The sequence below is a fragment of the Saimiri boliviensis genome, chromosome Y, assembly GCF_048565385.1.
Source record: "Saimiri boliviensis isolate mSaiBol1 chromosome Y, mSaiBol1.pri, whole genome shotgun sequence".
Classification (NCBI taxonomy): Eukaryota; Metazoa; Chordata; class Mammalia; order Primates; family Cebidae; genus Saimiri; species Saimiri boliviensis.
This window is the reverse complement of record NC_133471.1, coordinates 22,961,105-22,985,224: the sequence shown is the minus strand read 5'-3', so window position 1 is coordinate 22,985,224 and position 24,120 is coordinate 22,961,105.

Sequence of the window (24,120 nt, the reverse complement as noted above, 5' to 3'; positions counted from 1 at the left end):
ACCCAGGCTGGAGTGCGATGGCGTGATCTCGGCTCACCGCAGCCTCCGCCTCCTGGGTTCAGGCAATTCTCCTGCCTCAGCCTCCTGAGTAGCTGGGATTACAGGCACGTGCCAGCACGCCCAGCTAATTTTTTTTTTTTTTTGTATTTTTAGTAGAGACGGGGTTTCACCATGTTGACCAGGATGGTCTCGATCTCTTGACCTCGTGATCCACCCGCCTCGGCCTCCCAAAGTGCTGGGATTACAGGCGTGAGCCACCGCGCCCGGCCCACACATTTTCAAAGAAGTTTCTGGAGCTTACAACACACAGGCCATCATTTAAGCTATAAGAATTCAGAAGCAGAAATTCTATTCACAATTGAACTTCACTGAGTTGGCTGACAGGGTGTTTTAAATTCTAATTCTGCTATAGAGCAAACCCAGGTTGAAAAGCGGAGGACAAGTCATACGTATTGTTTGTACTGGGAGGCTGCATCACTAGCAGAGTCTTTGATACACAACGGCAAGTTCTGTTTAAGGTATTTATGCTCCTGGGAGTTTTTCATAGCCTTCTGCCATTAGACGATACGTAGCAGTGTTCACAAACTCTGAGTGGCATTGATTTCTAATAATGTTGACAAACATTTGTAAAATGTCTAAACATTATTAGAAATTAACAGTGGGAGCTGTTAATTAACAGTGGGGCACGGTGGCTCACGCCTGTCATCCCAGCACTTTGGGAGGCCAAGGCGGGAGGATCACAAGGTCAAGAGATCGAGACCATCCTGGTCAACATGGTGAAACCCCGTCTCTACTAAAAATACAAAAAAAAAAAAATTAGCTGGGCATGGTGGCGTGTGCCTGTAGTCCCAGCTACTCAGGAGGCTGAGGCAGGAGAATTGCCTGAACCCAGGAGGCGGAGGTTGCGGTGAGCCGAGATCGCGCCATTGCACTCCAGCCTGGGTAACAAGAGCGAAACTCCGTCTCAAAAAAAAAAAGAAAAAAGAAAAGAAAATTTCCCCATTCAGATGCATTCTTTTTGTTCACTGGTAACTGTCGGAATTATTAGGAATCAAGTTGCATTCTCGATGTTCACTGCATTCAATAGCATGTGTGTCATGAAAATGTTCCCTTATTTATCTGCATGCCTAATCATTAAACTGTAGTATGAAGTAAACAATAATTCACTTGAAATGCTCCTCTGTAGTTACTGCAGATTTCAGTGTGAGTATTTAAATGTCACCCAGTGAGGCAGAGGAGGATGATTACCAACCACCTGCCCATCTAATACATTCCTCTTGAAAGGCATTCAAACTCATGTGCTTGCAGGTAAGAAAGATGATATAATTATTTCATTTTACATGAATAAATCATGCTTCAGTTTACTACTGTGAGCCCAGGAGGATTGAAGAGAAACTGGAATGGACTAAAAACTCTGAGAAATAAAGCACAGCTAAGGAGACAGCCAGAGAAATTGCAGTTCTGAAACTGGCTGCTTTCTTTCACTGAGAGACTTTCTTTCTCATAGACTTTAGCTTATCTTTCTCACAAAGGTGGAAGGGGACCTTTGGAAATTTTTCTAAAAATCACACACTGGTGTATAGGAAGAAAAATTTAACAATACAGTGAGACCCCCTGATCTTTCACACTGATATGAATTAAAACATAAGGCATATCTATCCTGACAAAGACCAAACACACAATCATATAAGCCAAGATTCATCATCTTTCTCAGCAGCATCATCCACTGAATGTTTACTGTGTGCCAACAAGTTAAGTGCCTTCGAAGCAACCTCACAAAACCTTTATGAGCCAGGTACTTTTATAAGCCCCTTTTTTCAAACGAAGAAATTAAAGCCTACAGAAGTTGTAAATACCTGGTCCAAAGTGGCTAAGCTACTAAAGATCGTCTCGCTCCAAAGTCCCAGTCTTCCCAAAGAGCAAAGAAGAGATTAACGTGGCTCTAGAATAAAAATACTCTGTAGTATTTGGATAAGAAAATGAGCATTACGGGAAGGAGAAATCACACAGGATGGAAAGACAAGAAAACGAGTTATGTTTGTGGTATAACCAGGAGACTGACTGAGTCAGTGGAGTATTTGTATTGAGAAATGGTAGGAAGCAAGCTAGAACAGAAGACTGGGGCAAATCAGTCAAATGGATTTAAATTCCAGTCTAAAACCCAGGGCAATTGGAAGCCAGTGCACATTTTTTATCAGCGTCCAATACCTGAATAATCCTGTGCTTGTTTTAGGAAATCACACAAGATCATCAGAATTTACAGCTAAAATTAATTTTATTGACAATCTGGTTAAATACCTTTAATTTAGAGATTAGATACTGAGATTTATGTTAAGGATCCCTACTCTTTGCTACTTAAAAGTCAAGATAAGTGAACATTACATTTAGCTGAGAAAAGAAATATCCAGGAACTGCCTTTTGAATATGAACCTTTTAATCACTGTTACATTGTTTTGTTCCTTGAAAATCTGTGATCTTCTAAAGAAAACAGATTCCAGGCCGGGCGCGGTGGCTCAAGCCTGTAATCTCAGCACTTTGGGAGGCTGAGGCGGGTGGATCACGAGGTCGAGAGATCGAGACCATCCTGGTCAACATGGTGAAACCCCGTCTCTACTAAAAATACAAAAAATTAGCTGGACATGGTGGCACGTGCCTGTAATCCCAGCTACTCAGGAGGCTGAGGCAGGAGAATTGCCTGAACCCAGGAGGCGGAGGTTGCGGTGAGCCGAGATCGCGCCATTGCACTCCAGCCTGGGTAACAAGAGCGAAACTCCGTCTCAAAAAAAAAAAAAAAAAAAAAAAAAAGAAAACAGATTCCTATTTTTATGGTAGGAACTTTATGAATGTAGACACTTAGTGAAGAAGTAATGTAAGTGGTACCAAACACAGGAAGTGGATTTAGGAGAAGTAAGTGACATGAATTGGGGGAAGGTCACAGGCCCATTTTAGCCATGTTCCCCAAGACACCCAGAACGCCCTTCACCCATAACTACTCACTGACATGGTGGCTTTCAGGTGAATGCCATGGAGCTTGCTGGGCAAGGAGCATAGAGAAGACCAATCAGAAAACACCTCGAGTCACCTGCCTGTGTAAAATATCTCCCCTTTCAGGCTCTTTGCATTCTACAATTTCTCAATATTCCGCTACATCAGATCCTCTTCTTGTTTCATTTCATTTTTTTTTTTTTTAAAGATAGGGTCTCACTGTATTGTCCAGGATTTCCTCAAATTCTCAGGCTTGCCTCCAACTTCCAGGGCTACAGCCATTCTCCCACCTCAAGCCTCCTGAGTAGCTGGGACTACAGGCTCATAACACTGCATCTGGCTCTTTCTCTTAACTCTGACCACTGACTTCTAGAATTTCCTGCTATGCCACACTATAATGTGAGCTAATATGTATTTATAGAGGCTGCCAAGAAACAGTCCCAGAAGTGCTGTGTTCCAAATCTGAGAGCAGAACTTTGGTTTACTTCATTTATTGCTTGATTTTTAGGCTAGGGAAGCAAATGCATCCTTAAAACCAACTGATGTCCGTCCTGCCTCTGGGAAGCCTTCTCCAACACAGACATCTTCAAACACAGAAATTATATTTCTAACAAAAGGTGTGGAAAAGCCATGTCTAATAAATTTCAGTTCTCATAACATAGGAGTTAAGAAAAAGTAAGCAATAAAAATGCCATTGACTATATGCATTCACATGTGAGACAAACATAGATAATGCAAATAAAAGTTGTGAAGGCTACCCACTTTCAAAACAAAACATTGACCGACTTCAATGTTTTTGCTATATTCCTTCTGCTGAACCAGCTTCTTCAGATCTTTAAGAAATATTGCAATAGTATTGAGGTCTAAGAAGAACAAAGATCTATAATAACATAGGTCTACGATCTAGAACATAGATATAAGATCTACGTTCTCCATATTTTAGATTTTACTTCGTAGAAAGGACTTGAAGCAGTGCTTACTGGTTTTTCAATTATTGTCTTTTGTATGAGAATTTTCTCTTGTTTCACACACATCTGCGCCAAAAATAAATCAACAAATAAATAAAGGCTTTGTTACTTTTTGTTTGACTTCCTTTCCAATTAACTTGGTGCATTAGGGTAAGGTTTAGCTGTATTTTCTCCATAAACTGAAAGGGTAGACGTATTTTCTCTGTGGACAACCCAACAGAGCCACCATCATTTGCTAAAGAACCGTTGCTATATGTTTTTGTGTTCACATGTACTCAATTAAATGTGGCTTATATTAAAAATACAGATGAGCCAGGCACAGTGGCTCAAGCCTGTAATCCCAGCACTTTGGGAGGCCAAGGCGGGTGGATCACAAGGTCGAGAGATCGAGACCATCCTGGTCAACATGGTGAAACCTCGTCTCTACTAAAAATACAAAAAATTAGCTGGGCGTGGTGGCGCGTGCCTGTAATCCCAGCTACTCAGGAGGCTGAGGCAGGAGAATTGCCTGAGCCCAGGAGGCGGAGGTTGCGGTGAGCCGAGATCGCGGCATGGCACTCCAGCCTGGGTAACAAGAGCAAAACTCCGTCTCAAAAAAATAAATAAATAAATAAATAAAATATATAGCACAGATGTAGAATTGGCCAAATAATTAAATGAGGACTACCCTGGTTTAGATAGTGCCCTTTCATATGTTTTCTCATTCAAGTTTTATAAAAACTCATTGTACAAGACCTTAAAATTATGTGATTCAAATGGGCAATATGTAGCAAGATGTTAATCTTTGATCCACGAATCGCACTCTTGGGAATTTATTCCAAGGACCAAAATGTATACAGCAACTCTATATATTAAAATAAGTATTAATAATACCAGGTTTTTAAATGACCACAATGTCCAGTAGTAGGAAATCGGTTAAATAAGTTATGATACACTTGTATGATGTAATAATGAATCCAATTTCCACGATCATGTTGAGCATCAAAGGAAGCATCTAAAACTATCTACATTATGACAGAAACTTGGATGTATTATTGATATGTACACCAAAGAGCCAAAAATGTATTTCACAAAATGGTAGGCTTGCCAGTGCTTTTTATCTCTATCATTTTCTCTCTTTACTCTTTAACTATAAATAGCATATATCTCATGTGAGATACGTGTGTGTATATATCCATATGTATAAAATTGGCACCAAAGTACATATCATAATTTTACTTGTAAGAAAAATGAAACTTATGTTACCACTTACATATGACCCAGAAATTTCACTCCTATGTATGTACCCAAAAGAATAAAAATCTGTGATCACACGAATATTTGTACATACATTTATATAGCAACACTGCTAACAGTAGTCAAAAGGTAGAAACCATCCACATGTCAACTTGATGAATTTTAAAATGTGGTAGCCATACAATGGTTATCAGCCATAGAAAAGTAGTGATACACACCACAAAATTATTTAACCTTGAAAACATAATGCCAAGTGAAAGGAGCCACTCAAGTAGACCTTACATTGTGATACGGTTTGGCTGCATCCCCACCCAAATCTCATTTTAAATTGTAGTTCTTATAATCCGTCTCTGTGGTGGGAGGGATCTGGTGGGAGGTAATTTAATCATGGGGGTGGTTACCCTCATGCTGTCCTAGTGATAGTGAGTGAATTCCCATGAGATCTGAAGGTTTTATAAGGAGCTTTTTCACCTTTTGCTTGACAAATCTTTTTCCTGCTATCGTGTGAAGAAGCACGTGTTTGCTTCCCCTTCAACCATGATTCTAAGTTTCCTGAGCACCCCTCCCCCCAAAGCCATGCAGAACTGTGAGTCAATTAAATCTTTCCTTTATAAATGACCCAGCCTTGGGCAGTTCTTTATAGAGATGTGAGAATGAACTAATATACATCACTGTACAATATTTTTACTGAAATGTTTGGCATAGGCAATTCTACAGAGACAGAGAATATATCAGGGATTGCTTAGGGATGGAGGCATTGGGCAATGGGAGTGTAAAAATAAAGGGCATGGAAATTTTTTTGAGATGATGAAAACTACAGTTGACTGTAGTGATAGTTGTACACATCTATTAATATACTAGAAGCTATTACTGTATGCTTTAAATGAATTAATTGCATGACATATAAATTATAACTCAATAAAGATTTAAAAAAAAAAGAAAAAAATAACACATTTCTAGCAGCTTTCTCGTCCTTGGAAACAACTTTAATTTATATCTGTAATAGACTGTTTTAGGAAAAAAAAACTCACAGGACTAGATTCTTTAGTTACACAAATATAAAGCAAGTATACACCTCTTGACTTTGAAAAACTGTGGAATCTGAACAATTTTCAGTGAGAAGCTGCAGGTCGAAATATTATAAATCCTGTATCTGAATGCAAATTGAGTATATTTACTTTTAGGATCACTTGCCTTTGGAAAGTTAGATCCTCTTCCCCGCATCCCCACATAAATATATTCAGTCCAAACTAAACAGTATGAACTATGTTTAGTCATATGTTGGTATTACATATGAAGTTAAGACTAAATAGTTTTATCTTTTAGAAATGTACAGCAACTATTGTGAATGTGTTTCTTGGGTCAGAAAAGCCTAACCACATCATCATAGGTGGGATATGCGGTTTTTATGAAGGAATGGCTACTGTCACTGTCAAACATACAAGATCATTAAATAAGCACGACTTCCTTGGACCACAGGGGAGGGGACCTGTATTCTTTCTGGTATCCAGGAAGATTGTCTCCTGGTATACGTGGTACCAGATGGCAGAAGTTACTTTCTGATGGAGCTGAGATGTCCCTGACTGAGCAGCAACCTACCAGGAGGAAGGCATGAACTCTCTGGTTTGTTTAGTATCTACACGCTAAGAGAAACTATTTCTAATAGCAGTGCAATATACTTCCTCTATTGTGCTCCATGTATCTGCATTGACTCAAGTTCTACGACACAGCATAGCCTCGCCTGAAATAGAATTCGGGGAAATTAAATGAGGGGTTTATAATCATCCTGTAAGTAAACTGATGGATGAAGAGTATGACCCAGAGAAACCAGTGGATTTAGTGAAGTACTCTAAGAATTCCACAGATTTAAAACAAAATCAGAATACAATCCAACAAAACAACTCCCAAACACAGCCAATGGGTCCATTTACAGTACATGTTATGCATATTGTATACATACATTTTAGGGATTTCCAGTATTTTCTTGGATAGAAGAATGGACTGCCTCCTGTAATCGAAAATCATTATAATGTAGATATTTTAAATAAGGTCTCAAATGTCAAATACATAAGGTAGGAAAACCTCAAAGGACAAATTTATTTATTTTGCTAAAAAAAACTAATTACATGGAAATAATATATCATCATCATTTCTCAGTTGTAAAATGACAGAGTTTTCTGTTTTCTTATTCCTACTTTTTTTTCTTTCTTTCTTTCCTTTTTTTTTTTGGTTGTTGTTGTTGTTTGAGGGACAGTCTCACTCTGTCGCCCAGGCTGGAGTGCAGTGGCATGATCTCAGCTCCCTGCAACCTCCACCTCCCAGGCTCAAGCAATTCTTGTACCTCAGCCTCCTGAGTAGCTCTGATTACAGGTTCAGGCTGCCACACCCAGCTACTTGTTATTAATTATTATTATTATTATTATTTTGTATTTTACTAGAGATGGGGATTTACCATGTTGCCCACTCGAAATCATGGGCTAAAGTAATCTACCCACCTCAGCTTCCCAAAGTGCTGGGATTACAGGCATAAGCCACCATGCCCAGCCTCTTACTCAGACTTTCCTATGCACATCCTTTTCAGCATGTGCTGCTGAAAAAGGCTGCATTGCTCTTATAGTCTAAACGTAGAATATATGTTATATTTTAAAATCAGGTATTATGTTGTATATAACATACTAGAGATAGATATAATTGTAGCTACATTATTCTTCCCAAGGTTAGGGAAAAAATAAAACTGCTCATTTGAACTTTGATAAGGTTTAACCTTTAGAAGGTTCATGTTCATACTGAAATTAATTCTGCCCTAGATCAAAATCTATGGTTTATTTTGAACATGTCACTAAGTCCTACTGTATTTTAAAATAATTAAAATATCCTTCCTAACTCTGCTCTCTTAACCTCATACTTCATTCAATTCCTCCTCAGATGATATGGGTTAGAGTTCCTTTATTCAAGAGTGATATCAAAATTATTTAGCAGAGTATATTATGGACAGGATCAATCAGAACCAGATGCCAACTACTCAAGAAACTTACAGATCAATCAGAACACATGCCACCCAATCAAAATAAACAGCTAACTGCTAGAGGAGGGGCCTAGAAGCCCCCCTATTACATAAGACATTACCTCATTCGTTGCTAAATCATGGGAGACATTCAGAGATCTTGGAAGGGGCAGGAGACTTGGAGTAGCCAAGTCTAATAACCAACATGCATGAAAGGTTTTCACTGTTTTACTTTGCATAGATGTAACAATACAGTTGTTTATGTCTGCTCCCTCTCCAAACATGGCTGAAGTGTCAGCTAAGCAATAAGAGAAATATAATACCATATTAAGTGACAGAGCAAGAGATGTTAACCAACTTCTGGAAGAGGAAAAATTGCTAGGTGATAGCTGACTTTACAGAAAGGAGAAAGGTGTTGCCTAAGTGGAAGCTAAGCAAGATTCCAATGAAAAACAAGCTAACTTATCTTTTAGAAACCTGGAAAATTTTAGACATCGGAGGTGCCAGGTATTTCTGAAGTTATAGGGGGTTAGGGATCATGACACTGAAAATGAAGCATTGCCTAGGTGTCTGTAAAAGGACAACTGGATTCTGTGTCTCTTTCTCTGACTTCGTGCAACCAAGTAATTTCCTCTTTTTTATGTCTCAGGAGATAATTAATTTATTCTCTGTAGAAACTGGGTCAAAGAGTGTCAGCATCCAGGTTGTGAAGGCACAGTAAAAGCTGAAGTGAGGTGCCATGCTAGAAACAGTGTTTACTGAGAGTACCACATTCAGTCTCCCTCCCTCACGTGAATTCTGAAATATTTCCAGACAGGTTTATCCATCCAGGCCTTTGGAGGGTTTGTCTATGGAGAAAACATTGGTGGGAATGTGCAATGATACAGCTGCCTTATGAAATATTTTGGCATTTTCTTAGTCAAACATACCCTTACCATTTGATTCAGCCATTCGACTCCAAAGTTCTGGAAGAAAATACTCTTTCTGAAGCTGCTCTCCTTTAACCTTATAATGTTGTATATGGATGTTCATAGCAGTTTTATTTGTAATAGCCAAAAACTAGGAATGCTTTGAATATCCATCAAGAAATATAGAAAATCTGAGGTGATTATATGCAATGGACTACTACGTAGCAATAACAAGAAATGAATTTTTAGTATAAGCAACAATATGGATGAAACTCAAAATATTTTTTTCTGGATGAAACAAAAAACAGGACAAAAAAGGAGTATATTCTGTATGTATGAAGAATGGGGAATGAGGAAATGTGGGAGCAAAGGATTGCAGAGATACATGAGTAAACTATGGGAGCTGAAGGATATGTTCATTATTTTTGTTGCAAGGGGTTCACAAGTTTATAATTATGTCAAAACATTATATTCTATGACCTTTAGGTCTCTGCCATTCTAATTTCTTAACTTAATTATTATAGAAGTCATTTTTGTAGTTACATTTTTATTTATGTTTTGCTTTAAATGCAAAGCATTCTCAACAATGGACATAAGTATCCAATAACAAACAGAAAGTATTAATGTCTTTTAATATAAAATTTACTGAGAAGTAAAAATACAAAACTTACGAGTACAGAAAGGATAGTTCTGCCTGGTTTATTTTATAAATAACCTCAGATCATGCTAAATGGCCAAAGTTACTTTACCTTCATTTGAATACTTTGATTCCTTTCATGAAGAGTTTCTCTCAATTTAAGACATTTGCTTTATGTCCAATTTAGAGAAGTATATCAAGTACTATATACACTATTTAATAATTCCTGCTGGAAGATGGAAGAATAATTTTATATAGTCATTTGGAAAAGGTTGAAAATATCCCAGTGGATACAGCGTAATTCAGTACCTTTACTACTTTGATTTTATTTTGAGTAATTTGTCCATGTTGTGCTTTGCAAATCATTTTTAATATATGCCTGGCATGCTTCTATCTTCATATTATCCCAGTTTTTTTTCCACATGCTTTCTAGAATTATAATTTAACTCAGAGGTTCATACTGGCTGCATATCCCAATCACCTGTTAAAATACCAACATCCAGGCTCAACTCACAGATTCTGATTTAATTGTTTCAGGTAGGGCCCTGGCATACATATTTTTAAAAGCATCCCTGGCAACTCTAATGTGTAGCCAATATTGAGAATCACTGACTCTCTTACACACTGTCTATATCAGCATTTCCCAAATGTGCTTGAACGTAAGAACGTTCAAACAAGATACCTCAAAAATCCAAAACAAGACAAATGGCTCTGAATTTCCAAATTTCAGACCCTCAAGCAAATCCTCCTGAGTCAGGATCTCCACAGAAATAAGGAGAATCAAGAGCTTTAGATTAAGAAGCAGGATTTCACAAGACTCCAAAGACATTATAATCAATCCCAGAGGTTGGAGAAGATAAAGAATATATGGACACATTGGGGTCTTTCAATCTCCTGCCTTCTCATAACAACATTCAATGCAGCATCGTTTTTTAAAACTTGTACCTCCTAACTACATGTGAAATCTCTCTACTTACCTCCATTACCCCTCATCACACCTGTCGCCTAAGAGCCTAACAACAAAACTCAGTCTACTCCAGTATCTTATTCTCACACCAGGTCACTGGCTTTTACTCTTGCGTGACTCCAACTTGTTTTCTCCATTAGAGCCAGACTTATCATTTGGAACATCAATCTTACCAAGTCACCCAGAGCTTAACATATTGGCCAGAGCTCTTATGTAAATACAGTACAAAAGGTTCACACGTTGGTCTGGCTTCCACCTTTTCCCACCTCATTCAGGACTCAGCTCCCTTTACTTCCTGTCATCTGGCCAGGATAGCCTTCTTTCTGTTCATACAGGCTAAGCAAACAGACGGCCACAGGCCATTTGCAGAAGCTCAGTCCTCTGCTTGGAAAGCTCTTCCAGGCCCCCACCCTGCAGCTTTATCTAGTTAAAAAGGCCTATGCATTCTTCACAAGTCAGGCAACAGCCAAGCCCTCATCTTCCTCTAGATAAGTCAAATCTTGCAACCTCGGGCTTTTTTAGTAGCATATACCACTCCTTCCTAAAATTGTCCAGAATTACAGCATGCATTCATCTGTGTGACTCCATTTTTCTTTTCCTCCTCTCCCCAGCACTTACTTGACCATGAACTCACTGGGAACAGGACATTTTTTCTCTCCAAGACCAAATTGCCTAGGTTCAAACCCTACTTACTATTCTAAACATTTTGTGTGCAGATATTAACGTGACGGTCATTATTCTGATAATTTTCTCATTGTCGTTGTTAGATTTAGAGCAATTGTTTTTTCAGATCTGTGTAACTGTATTAAACTGAAGCTTCCATATTAATTATGGCAGCAGAATTAGTCAAATGTTTATGTTGTTACACATTTAGGCCCAGAAATTTAAAATACATTTTTAAGAAACAGATTTTCGCCGGGCGCGGTGGCTCTAGCCTGTAATCCCAGCACTTTGGGAGGCCGAGGCGGGTGGATCACAAGGTGAAGAGATCGAGACCATCATGGTCAACATGGTGAAACCCCCTCTCTACTAAAAATACAAAAAATTAGCTGGGCATGGTGGCACGTGCCTGTAATCCCAGCTACTCAGGAGGCTGCGGCAGGAGACTTGCCTGAACCCAGGAGGCGGAGGTTGCGGTGAGCCGAGATTGCGCCATTGCACTCCAGCCTGGGTAACAAGAGCGAAACTCCGTCTCAAAAAAAAAAAAAAAAACAGATTTTCATATGCTATATTTCTTTTTTCTTTTTTTTTTTTTCAGCCAGAATTTATTGTTTCGGGCTTGATGGCAACATATGCTATATTTCTAACTTTAATAGCATTACAGATTTTTTTTTTAATCTGGCATTTAAATAATAAAATTTGGTTAGATAGCAACAAGCAACAGATGTATACAGAAGAGATGTGCCCCAAGGTAAGGCTCCCCAGGTAGACAGTTAATTTGCAAATGTCTAATCATAATTTAAGGTGTTAAGTGGCCCAGCAAATAATTCTATTAGGCAAAATTTTTTTTTTTTTTTTTTTTTTTTTTTTGAGACGGAGTTTCGCTCTTGTTACCCAGGCTGGAGTGCAATGGCGCGATCTCGGCTCACCGCAACCTCCGCCTCCTGGGTTCAGGCAATTCTCCTGCCTCAGCCTCCTGAGTAGCTGGGATTACAGGCACGCACCACCATGCCCAGCTAATTTTTTGTATTTTTAGTAGAGATGGGGTTTCACCATGTTGACCGGGATGGTCTCGATCTCTCGACCTCGTGATCCACCCGCCTCGGCCTCCCAAAGTGCTGGGATTACAGGTTTGAGCCACCGCGCCCGGCTTGACAAACTTCATTTTCTTGTACTTCACCTTACTGTGCTTCACAGATAATTGCATTTTTGGTGAGTTTTCTTCCCCCAGAAATTGCAGATTTGGGGCAAGGCAACCCTGTGTCACACAAGTGTACTGGCACAATCTTTCTCACAGCATGGCACTCACCTTATGTCTCTGGTTTCCATTTTAATAATTCTTGAAATATTTTAAACTTTTATTATATCTGTTATGGTGGTCAGTGATCTTCAATGTACTATTGTAATTATTTTGGGGCACCACGAACTGTGTCTATAAAAGACAGCAAACTTAATAAATAAATGCTGTGGTGTATTCTCCACAAGCTCCATCAACCGGCTGTTCCTCATCTTTTTCTTTCTCCTTGAGCCTCTGAGACACAACAATATTGCAATTAGGCCAGTTACTAACCCTACAAAGGCCTCTAACTGTTTAAGTAAAAGGAAAAGCGGCATACCTCCCACTTTGAACCAAAAGCTAAAAACGATCGAGCTTACTGAAGAAGGTATATTAAAAGCTGAGCCATGTGTGTACCTATGCAACAATCTTGCATGTCCTTCACATGTACCCCAAAACCTAAAATGCAATTAAAAAAAAAAAATAAATAAATAAAGCTGAGACAGGCCAAAGGCTGGGCCTCTTGCACTGAACAGTCAAGTTGTGAACAAAAAGAAAACGTTCTTGAAGGAAATTAAAAGTGCCACTCCAGTGAACACACAAGTGATAAGAAACTGAAACCACCTTATAGGTGATACGGAGAAAGTTCTACTGCCCTGGATAGAACAAACCACCCACAACATTTCTTCAAACCAAAGCCTGGTCCAGAGCAAAGCCCTAACTCTCTTCAGTTCTATGAAGGCTAAGAGAGGTGATAACGCTGCAGAAGAAAAGTATGATATTAGCAGGGGTTGGTGATTTGTGTGTGTGTGCATATATAGTAGGTGTATTTATGTATGGGGTAGATGAAATGTTTTGATACAGGCATGCAATATGAAATAAGCACATCATGGAGAACGGGATATCCATTCCCTCAAAATAACTTCAAGAGTGTAATTGGATTGTTTATAACTCAGTGCATGGGGCCTTCACATCCTCCTACTTGCCTCGGCCCCCTGGGAGCCCACCTTTATGCACCTGCTCATCTCTTAATTTCTTTGTCTCCGCTGACCCTGTTACTTCCTAGGTTGTGTCTGGGCTGGTGCCCCGACATTTTGGTGCCCAAACGTGGGGTACAAGGAAGCAGAGCAAGCAAAAGGTATCCTCCACAGCCAAGTAGGTGGGGTGGGGGAAGAAAAAGAAAAAAAAAATGGACACAGCTCAGCAGCAAAGAAAGGTCAAAGCAGCATTCAAGGGAACAGACTCAGCCCAAGGCCGGCAACTGTGGCCCAGGCTCGGTAGTGAGTTGCAGAAGCACAACAAGCAGAACAAGCAGCAGCCGTGCGGGGCCAGGTCCAAATACCCGCGTGCTGCTCTCCGCACGTGTTCCTCAGCAAAATGTTGTGTGTTCTTTGTAAACAAATAACATCCAAAATTGCAATCCTCCGCTAAGGTTTAAGTAACATTTAAATTCTAATCATAATTCCTTTGTTACCTCTGAGATAACTCTTTTAAAATCTGATTTAAGTAAAGCAGTGGCCTCTAAAGGGAAAGAAATTACAGCTAGCCCATGAATTAGTTAAAAAGCAAGCAGAAGCTAAGCACGTAAAACCACACCGTTTAAAGAAAAGCTTTACACCAAATGGAAGTAATATTAGTTAAGTTAAAAAGTAAACTGGCCAAACCTACCTGCTATTTCCCCGTTGGAAAACTTAAAAGTTGTTCAAAAGCCAACCTCGCTGCTCCTGTGGCTCTGTACCGGCCTTCCACAGCAGTAATCGTCTACGCAGGCTGGGATTCAGCAGGCTGGTAAAGGCGGAAATTTAGAGGGATGGCAGTTTCCAGATATAATGCATCCTCAAAATCAGCAGCGAGAGTTTCAGGTAACATTGAAGCCTTTTCCATTTAAATTTCTAAAGAAACTTAAACAAGCCATCAATAATGCTAATACAAGATGTCCTGTTGCTAAGCAGCCTTTTAAAGGGATAGCTCATTTAATGGACTATATGAAGGCTCGTGATGGCAATGGAGGAAATTTACATAAGGCTACATTATTCATGCAAACTATGGCAGGATTGAGGGTAAACAACGGGACTGCTGCATTTCCTGGAGCTTGTTTCCATTCTGGAAAAAAGCAACACACCGAATGGACTGCAGACAAAATCTAAGAACAGGACCTCAGCTGAGGGTAACAACAAAAAATAATAAACCAGGCATTTGCCCTAAGTGTAAAAAAATAAAGAAAGAAAAATAATTGGGCTAATCAATGTCATTCAAAATTTAATAAGGAAGGGAACCCGATTCCAACTGGGGTCTATCCTGCTTAAGTTACTCTCTTATCTCTGTACAATGTTTGTCCCCTGCCACCAATAAAAGCGCAGCAGCAAATTTGTGTAGCACTCAGAAAGTAAATATTTTACCTGGGGAGCCTCCACGAAAAAATGCCAGCAGGAGTTTGTAAGCCCTTACCTACAGAAACAGTGGTTTTGCTTTTAGGAAAACCTAGCCTTAATACTAAAGAGATAAAATTTCATACAGAAGCTATTAATAGTAATTTTACAGGGGAAATGCAAATTGTATGTCATTTTCCAATACTTGCAGTGCTAAACCTAAAAAACGCATCGCACAAATCTTACTTTTACCTTACATCAAATTAGGTCAAAGCAAAGATGAAAGAATTGGAGGATTTGGAAGTACAAATAAGCAGGGCAAAGCTGCATACTGGATATATCAAATTACAGATAAACACCCAGCATGAAAAGTCACTATTCATAGAAAAAAATTTTAAAGCTTTAGTTAATACTAGCACAAATGTCTCAGTTATTTCTGTTCAGCACTGACCCTTTTCTTTGCCTGTATAAAATGCTCACTCTAATATAGTCAGAGTGGGGCAGGCCTCAGAAGTTTATCAAAGCAGTCTTATCTTACCATGTAAAGGGCTGGAGGGACAGCCTGGACCCATTCAGTCTATTGTAATTCAGATTCCTATTAACTTGTGGGGAAGAAACTTATTACAGCAGTGGGGAACCAAAGTCTTAATACCTGAACAATCATATAGCTCCCAAAATCAACAAATAATGGGGGCCATGGGATATGTGCCTGGAATGTGAATAGAAAAAAATTTACAGGGTCTAAAAGAATCTCTAGAAGTTGCCGGGTGTGGTGGCTCACACCTGTAATCCCAGCACTTTGGGAAGCTGAGGCAGGTGGATCACGAGGTCAAGAGATCGAGACCATCCTGGTCAACATGGTGAAACCCCGTCTCTACTAAAAATACAAAAAATTAGCTGGGCGTGGTGGCGCGTGCCTGTAATCCCAGCTACTCAGGAGGCTGAGGCAGGAGAACTGCCTGAACCCAGGAGGCGGAGGTTGTGGTGAGCCGAGATCGCGCCATTGCACTCCAGCCTGGGTAACAAGAGCGAAATTTCGCCTCAAAAAAAAAATAAAAAGAAAGAAAGAAAAGAAAAAGAAATTCATTCTATGTATTGGGTTAATAATAGTTCCAGATAAAATTGAAACTACAACTCCGTATTTTTATTTGGGCACATTGGTTAAAAAAAAAAAACAAAACTGTAATCCCAGCACTTTGGGAGGCCGAGGCGGGTGGATCACAAGGTCGAGAGATCGAGACCATCCTGGTCAACATGGTGAAACCCCGTCTCTACTAAAAATACAAAACATTAGCTGGGCATGGTGGCGCGTGCCTGTAGTCCCAGCTACTCAGGAGGCTGAGGCAGGAGAATTGCCTGAACCCAGGAGGCGGAGGTTGCGGGGAGCCGAGATCGCGCCATTGCACTCCAGTCTGGGTAACGAGAGCGAAACTCAGTCTCAAAAAAATAAATAAATAAATAAATAAATAAATAAAATAATAAAATAAATAAAAAGAAAGAAAGAAAAGAAAAAGAAATTCATTCTATGTATTGGGTTAATAATAGTTCCAGATAACATTGAAACTACAACTCCGTATTTTTATTTGGGCACATTGGTTTAAAAAAAAAAAAAAAAAAAAAAAAAAAAGGCCGGGCGCGGTGGCTCAAGCCTGTAATCCCAGCACTTTGGGAGGCCGAGGCGGGTGGATCACGAGGTCAAGAGATCGAGACCATCCTGGTCAACATGGTGAAACCCCGTCTCTACTAAAAATACAAAACATTAGCTGGGCATGGTGGCGCGTGCCTGTCATCCCAGCTACTCAGGAGGCTGAGGCAGGAGAATTGCCTGAGCCCAGGAGGCGGAGGTTGCGGTGAGCCGAGATCGCGCCATTACACTCCAGCCTGGGTAACAAGAGCGAAACTCCGTCTCAAAAAAAAAAAAAAAAAAGAAAAAAGAAAAGAAAAAGAAATTCATTCTATGTATTGGGTTAATAATAGTTCCAGATAAAATTGAAACTACAACTCCGTATTTTTATTTGGGCACATTGGTTAAAAAAAAAAAAAAAAAATACCACTATACCACCTCAAAAGACGGAGCGAAACTCTGTCTCTAAATAAATAAATAAATAAATAAATAAAAATAACATACACTAAGTCACATCAGAGTTATGGGAGTTTTCTATTATATTGAAACATATACCAATAACACATTTATGCAAATACAGCCCAAGGGACATGAAACACCATTTCACATTTGGCAACGCTTGCCTTTTTTTCCTGAGATAAGAGTTTTCTTCTCATTGCCCAGACGGAGTGCAATGCTGCAATCTCCACTCACTGAAACCTTCACCTCCTGGGTTCAAGGGATTCTCCTGCCTCAGCCTCCTGAGTAGCTGGGACTACATGCTATCACACCTGGCTAATACTTGCATTTCAGTAGAGACAGGGTTTCACCATGTTGGCCAGGCTGGTCTCGAACTGCTGACTTCAAGTGACCCACCCACCTTGGCCTCCCAAAGTGTTGGGATGACAGGCATGAGTCACCGTGCCCAGCTTGCAATGATGCTTTTTTCTAGCTTGACCAAAATGTTGCCATGATAGATTCCCATAGAAGCACGAACCCTATTGTGAACTGCGCATGCGAGGGATCTGGGCTGCATGCTCCTTAGGAGAATCTCACGTCTGATGATCTGTCACTGCCTCCCATTACCCCCGGTTGGGACCATCCAGTTGCAAGAAGACAATCTGAAATCATTATTTCATTACATATTACAGTGTAATAATAATAAATGTACAGTTAACGTAATGTGTTTGAATCATCCCAAATCCATGCACCCCACCCCGGGCCGTAGAAAAACTGTCTTCCAGAAAACCAGTCCCTGGTGTCAAAAAGCTTGCAGACCACTGTGTCACCATGTTCCCAACAGGACCTTTAGGTATTCAACAGCCATCAGCACCTCTAACCTTCACAGAGATGGGAGGGAGGCTGAAATTTCAAATCCCCTAATGGCAAGGTTGGTTTCTTTGGCAACCAGCACCACTGAGGCTGTCCAGGGGCGCCCAGCCATCAGCCATCTCATTAGCACACAAAGACACATCACTTCATACATCCCAAAGGCTTAGCACTCTGCCTCAGAACACTGGGGCAGAGACCACACAGAAACTCTTTTTTTTTTTTCTTGAGACGGAGTTTCGCTCTTGTTACCCAGGCTGGAGTGCAATGGCGCGATCTCGGCTCACCGCAACCTCCGCCTCCTGGGTTCAGGCAATTCTCCTGCCTCAGCCTCCTGAGTAGCTGGGATTACAGGCACGTGCCACCACGCCCAGCTAATTTTTGTATTTTTAGTAGAGACAGGGTTTCACTATATTGACCAGGACGGTCTCGATCTCTTGACCTCGTGATCTACCCGCCTCAGCCTCTCAAAGTGCTGGGATTACAGGCTTGAGCCACCGCGCCCGGCGAGAAACTCTTTTTATATTCCAATAACCCACAGAATGGAAGAAAAAATCTGCACAGTAGATACTTCATAAGTGCCTGCAATCCAGAATACATAAATAACTTTTACAACTCAACAACAAAGACAATCCAATCTAAAAACTAACAAATACTTTAATACACACGTCACCAGCAAGCACTTGAGAGATGCTTAACATCATGAGTCATAATTAAAACCATAAAGAGATACCCCTTAACTCACACCATGGAATACTATGCAGGCATCAAAAAGGATGAGTTCGTGTCCTTTGCAGGGACATGGATGAACCTGGAAACCATCATTCTCAGCAAACTGACACAAGAACAGAAAATCAAACCCCGCATGTTCTCACTCATAGGCGGGTGTTGAACAATGAGAACACATGGACACAGGGAGGGGAGCGTCACACACTGGGGTCTGTTGGGGGGAAATGGGGGAGGGACAGTGGGGGGTGGGAATTGGGGAGAGAGAGCATGGGGAGAAATGCCAGATATAGGTGATGGGGAGGAAGGCAGCAAATCACACTGCTGTCGTGGACCCTCCGGGACGGGTAGGCACGTCTGCCCGGGGGTCTCTCGACCTGCAAGAGGGTCCCAATACCTGGAAGAGGGAGGGCGCCTGGAAAAATAATAAAGACAGAGAGAGAGAAAGCGAGGCGCCCGGAGGGCTGATAGGCTGTGCCTAAACAGCAAATTTTATTTTTCAAAGGCCAGGAATAAATACACTTTCTTGGCTCTGGTTTACCTCATAGTAAGAGGAAATGCAAATGTATGCCTCACATGGCCTATACAATAGAGAAGTCAGATATGCGATCAATTCCTGTAATCACAAAGCTTGTTTGCATCCAAACATTATTCACAAAGCTTGTTTACATCCAAACATTATTCCTCCTGGCTGCAGGTATCTCTGTTTTGAACTTGTTTTAGAACTGAGATGTGGGCCGGGCGCGGTGGCTCAAGCCTGTCATCCCAGCACTTTGGGAGGCCGAGGCGGGTGGATCACGAGGTCGAGAGATCGAGACCATCCTGGTCAACATGGTGAAACCCCGTCTCTACTAAAAATACAAAAAATTAGCTGGGCATGGTGGCACGTGCCTGTAATCCCAGCTACTCAGGAGGCTGAGGCAGGAGAATTGCCTGAACCCAGGAGGTGGAGGTTGTGGTGAGCCGAGATCGCGCCATTGCACTCCAGCCTGGGTAATAAAAAAAAAAAAAAAAAAAAAAAAAAAAGAACTGAGACGTGAAAAGGTTTTCTGGTTTTGCTCATCAGAATATCTTTTGATCAGATTCTCCTTTATCTGCTCCTGACTCAACTTATCTCAACTTCCCCATTCAGGAGTCTCTGAGTCAGAAATCAAAGCCATCCCTTATGGTGGCATTTGCTTTGCAAATATTGACAGTTAAACCATTATCTAGGGTACAAGGCAGTCAGGTAAGGTTTAAGGCTTATTGTTAAAGAGTCATAAAAAGGTTAAAAGCAGGAACCGGTTGCCAGTAGGGGGTCACTCGGTCTAGCAGCAACACATAGTTTTAGGCCCAAATGATATTGCGGTTGATATTAGAAACTGATCATTCATCTTTAAGTTCCTATATTTCCAGATAGCTCGACTGCCTCCAGTAGGAAACTGTGTTTGGGATCAAACTCACCGTATAGTGAGACTCACGACTTTTGGGGGTCTCACAAGGGAATGTTCCCCACACACTGCCACCTGTGTCCCTATGCAACAATCTTGCATGTTCTTCACATGTACCCCAAAACTTAAAATGCAATTTTAAAAAAGTGGTATAAAGTTAGGATGGCACAAAAAAGCAGCATTTGAAATTAAAGCCCTTTAACATTATCTTGAAAAAAAGAAAACCAAAAACAAGCGTTGACAAAGATGTGCGGAAACTTGAACGATTAAACACTGCTGTGACAATATGAGATGGTGCAGCGTATGTGTCAAATAATTTGCAGTTTCTCCAAATGGTTCCAAGTAGATTTACCATATGACTCAGTGATTCCATTCCTAGCTATATACCCCAAAGATCTGAAGACAGGTGTTCAAACAAACACTTGTAGGCTCTTTAAATCTGTCAAGATCATACATATGCAGGAAAGTCTTGGGAACAGTGTCGGGAAAACTGGATCCGAGTGAAAAAACACATCATACTCCCAGGCGGGGCAGGAGGTAAAAGCGAAATGAGTTTGTGAACTGAATTACGACGTAGGAACCATGCTGATTTCCTTATCTAGGGGTTCTGTGGCGGTAACGTAGGAGAGTGTCCGTGCAGTGGGTAAAATATACCAGAGTATTTTGCAGGACGCTGCAAATCTGGTACAGCAATAACTGCTGGGGACTCTAAGAAAAGAAACAGGTTATATTTTGCACTGCTCCTGGAAGTTTCCTAGAAGTATGACATTATTAAACAGTAAATTACTGGCCGGGCACGGTGGCTCAAGCCTGTCATCCCAGCACTTTGGGAGGCCGAGGAGGGTGGATCACGAGGTCAAGAGATCGAGACCATCCCGGTCACCATGGTGAAACCCCGTCTCTACTAAAAATACAAAAAAAATATCAGCTGGGCATGGTGGTGCGTGCCTGTAATCCCAGCTACTCAGGAGGCTGAGGCGGAGGTTGCGGTGAGCCGAGATCGCGCCATTGCACTCCAGCTTGGGTAACAAGAGCGAAACTCCGCCTCCAAAAAAATAAAACAAACAAACAAACAAATACATGTATATTTTAAAATTATTCCGGTGTGCTGGCGGGCGCCTGTCATCCCAGCTACTCGAGAGGCTGAGGCAGGAGAATCCCTGGAACCCGGGAGGCAGATGTTGCCGTGAGCCAACATCAGCCCCTTGCCCTCCAGCCTGGATGGTCAGAGTTCCTGCCAGGCCTTGGAGATGTGGTCGACAGCGTAGAGGACATTGCAGTCCCGCCAGGAGTCCCTCACTGCCGCCCGCACTCACAGCCAGCAGGCAGAGGATCCTCCTGAGGCAGCAGGCCTTGAAGACGGCCGCTACATCCTGGTTCACGGGCTGGAAGAGGGCTGCGGTGATCTTGGCAGGTGCTCCGTGTGCATGTGGTCCGAGAGGTCGCCCGGGTTCCCAGGGTGGCCGGGGGTGCTGTCCGGATAAGCAGCGCCTTGCAGGGAAGGGCGTGCCGGGAGCAGCGGCTCTCCACTCTGGGACACAAGTGCATGGACCGCTCCTGGAGGAGGCTCACGGTGACCCAGGCTTCTTATGCGCGTGCCACACCTCGGGCAAGTTGGGCTTGGAGGAAGCCTTGAGGGAACGTGGGCTCTCCGAGGGGTCCACTAGCAAGGGCTTCAGCTGGAAGTCACCGGCCGCATTGCCACGGAGCATAAGGGTCAGGAGGTCTCAGGCGGCTTGGACCCTGGGGGCCGCCTCATCTTCTACAGGAAAGTGAATGTGCTGTAGGGCAGGCACTTCTAGAAGGACCCGGGCTTTTCCATGTGGAGCACCAGCTGGCGTGTGTAGCCACCCTCCAGGATCACCCTGCACATCAGCGCTGGGTACCTGTGTGCCACCGTCAGGTCTGCACCTGCGGTCCGGCTGCTCGCCCCCATGCTTCTCAAGCTCTGGTGCACCTTGAGGCCAGCGAACCACCCACAAGTGGCCCCGAAGCTCTCGGGCTAAGCGCCCACGTCCTTGCCCTGCTCTGCTTGAGGTGCTGGAACAGGCTGTGGGCTTTCTCCTGAACGAGCCCCACAGGGACAGGCACGTGGCGCTGGCTCTGGTCCTCCGTCCACACGCTCAGCAGCGTCTCTGGGTTCTCTATCATCACCAGGCTGTGCATGCGTGTCACCTCGGTGGCTGCCTGCAGTGTGGCCGCCTGGGAACTCGCCCAGATGTTGTTGTCATGAATGGTGGCCAAGGTGGACATGGACAGCCCCAGCACCTTCCTGATTCTCCTGAGCTTCTCTCCAGCTTCAAAGCAGCACAGCACCTTGAGCTTCAGCTCCAGGTTGATGGCCTTGGGGTCCTCCTGGCCTGAAGCAATTGTCCCACCTCATTCTCCCAAGTAGCTAAGACTATGGGTGTGCAGCACCACAGCTGGCTGAGTTATTTTGTAGACATGAGATCTCACTATGTGGTCCAGGGTACTCTGGATCCTCTCACCTCGGCCTCCCACACCCAGCCACCAATGCCTTTTTTTTTTTTTTTTTTTTTTTTTGAGACGGAGTTTCGCTCTTGTTACCCAGGCTGGAGTGCAATGGCGCGATCTCGGCTCACCGCAACCTCCGCCTTCTGGGTTCAGGCAATTCTCCTGCCTCAGCCTCCTGAGTAGCTGGGATTACAGGCAGGCGCCACCACGCCCAGCTAATTTTTTTGTATTTTTAGTAGAGACGGGGTTTCACCTTGTTGACCAGGATGGTCTCGATCTCTTGACCTCGTGATCCACCAGCCTCGGTCTCCCAAAGTGCTGGGATTACAGGCTTGAGCCACCGCGCCCGACCTCATTTCTTATTTTTATTGAAATAGAGTCTCACTCTGTCGCCAGGCTGGAGTGCAGAGGCATGATCCTGGCTCACTGCAACCTCCACTTTCCAAGTTCAAGTGATTCTCCTGCCTCAGCCTCTCCAGTAACTGGATTACCAGCACACGCCACCACACCCAGCTAATTTTTGTATTTTTAGTAGAGACGGGGGTTCACCATGTTAGCCAGGAATGTCTCCATCTCCTGAGCTCATGATCCTCCCGCCTCGGCCTCCCAAAGTGCTGGGACAACAGGCGTGGGCCACCGCGCCCAACCTAAGTTTTGTATTTTTAGTAGAGACTACGTTTCACCATGTTGGTCAGGCTGGTCTCGAACTCCTAACCTCAAGCAATCCACCTGCCTATTCTTCCTAAAGTGCTGGTGTTACAAGCATGAGCCACCCCGCCCAGGCAAGGGTGTCCGGGCTCCCAGTCCCAGGCTGCGAAAACCCAGAACTTCCCAGAACAGGGGAACAATTCAGGGCGAGCTGGGCCGGAACGCGGACAAAGACCCGGAGTCGCCGAGGAGACTCGAACTCAGGGCGGAGCCGCTACCCAGGAGCTTTCCCTAGGGCCACGGTGAGCGGGTTAATTCGCTGCATCAATTAGGGGCACTTGTGACAGACCAGGAATTGGGGTGGACTCACCTTGGGGACCGGCCTGGACTGGCCCAGCCGCACCGAAGCGAAGACGAAGCTTCTGGCCGCCCTGCAAGCTCGTTTCCGGCCGCCCTCTCCATCCCGGCCCCTCGGGCGCGGCCCGCCCCCACCCCACGTTCCAGGTGCATCTGTTCTGCAGAAGCAGCCGGCATGGGCGCAGGTGAAGGCCGCCGTGGTGGGCAATTACCGTGGCTTCCGGGCGCATCTCAACCATGGGTGGGTGTTTCTGAGCCCTGCGGCTGACCCACAGACAGGGAACCGTACCTCCTTGTTCCCAAGCCAGGTGCTATGTGTCTGTCACTGCGGAAAGGCCACAGGACGTGAGATGTGAGAACCATGGGCGAGAAGAGGTAGTGTCTGCCCCCCAGAAATACAAGATCACTAGGCAGAGTTCATCTGAGATAAGGACCAAGCCCAGAACCACGCAGAACAGCCGCAGACGTCTGTCCCTCCAGGCCCGTGCCCTGGGCCACTCACCCATGCTCTGTAGGCCTCGCCTGGCACAGATGCGAGCTTC